Here is a 1,607-nt window from a genome sequence, read left to right on the forward strand (position 1 = left end):
TTTCGTACAATTCCTCTAGGATGCATCCTCAAGGAGGGAGGACGATTGGATGTAGTAGTATTAGAAATGAGAGCGTGTCACCCAATAGGGAGTGACCAAAGTGTGGGCTTGCCTGCATTAGAGCAGTAGAAGTGCGTAGTGTGTGGGAAACCCCATCAGACGGGAGCTGCACGTAGTTCCAGCGATTGTATAGTTGCGTCATTGGGGTAAGAGTTGTGTCATTGAGTTTTTTCTTTCTTTTGTGAGGTATAGAGAGGGACACAAATGTGGCAATCAGTGTTGTCAACAGGAGGTACCTCATGTAAAATAGTGCGCTTGGCAGCGGTTGTGTACAGATGGCACGGAGAAGGCACAATGCCTATTTGTTCTAACATAGGGCACATTGAGCCTGTGGAGAGGGCCGTTGGATACTAACACTCAGTGAGTGGATGAACATGTCAAGAGGGCCAGTGTGATGAGTGGAGTGCCTGGTCGGGCCTGTGGAGACGGCCAGAGGGAATGTTGAGCTAGGTGAGAGTGGGAGTGAGTGCATGTGCAATGGGAGAAAAACGGTGAAGGAATTACAGGGTAGCGGAATAAAAAGCCAGAAGGAGGCAGGGGAATAAGGGCCTATTTTGAAAGCCCAGTGGACCACATGTTCCGAAAAACTATTAAAGTACAACTATTAAAGTACAACTTTCAATGAGCCCAGGAGACTGCAGGTCAGTGTTTGTATTCATGGCCAGGAGAGGGAACCTTTGACAGCAAAGTAATAGAAAATACATTCTCATGTTTTTTAACAAGATACAAGGGCTCCAAGTTGAAAAGTAGACAGAATATATTGGAGTTCTGGAAATTATATGAGGAAACAAAAGGGGAAAAAGTGAAAAACGAGGAAGAGGAGGCAACAGGAGGGAGGGGACTGAGCTCTCCGCCCCCACCCTATGGTATCTACCTGTCATTGCGGGCCGGAGCAGGGTACACCAACCCCCAGCAAGAAATCCCGGGAAGGAATGGTGCAATAATGATGCGGGAAAAGGACAGAGACACACAAAGGGAGGAGCTGCACACAAAGGGAGAGAGGAAATATCTAGCGGACATAGAAAAGAATACACGACAACAGGTGGATGCGTTATTCAGTGAGGCAGAGAGAGTGATAGAAAAGAAAGTACGGAGGAAATGTAAGGGAGATAAGGGGGAATGGCTATCAGGGAGAATAAAGTTCAAATTAGACGAAGGGGAGGAAGACAGGAAGAAGAAAAAGCGGTAGGAGGGGGCAATGATGATGCAGCCTCAGATGAAGGACTGCTAGGGGACGACTGGAGTAATGGAGATAGTGATGAATGGACGCCTGATAACACAAGAAGGAGGGGGAAGAAATAGCAAAAGCGACAGGACAGCGACGGGAGCGACAGGGACTGTTCCACCTCGCTCCGCAGCAGGGTAGGGAAGCTGAAAATGGGAATAACTCGAGTGACCACAGCAGGAGGAGCAATAGGTCCAAAACAATGCCATTCCTACAGAAAAGGAGAGGGGACACGCATTATGTGCCATGGAAAACAATGGACAGAGACATCTAATATGCAGCCTGCTGTCCCTTGTGGCACGGGCCAGTAAATGGATACAGG

This window comes from Ambystoma mexicanum, chromosome 7q (assembly GCF_040938575.1).
Source record: "Ambystoma mexicanum isolate Mex_15411 chromosome 7q, UKY_AmexF1_1, whole genome shotgun sequence".
Lineage (NCBI taxonomy): Eukaryota > Metazoa > Chordata > Amphibia > Caudata > Ambystomatidae > Ambystoma > Ambystoma mexicanum.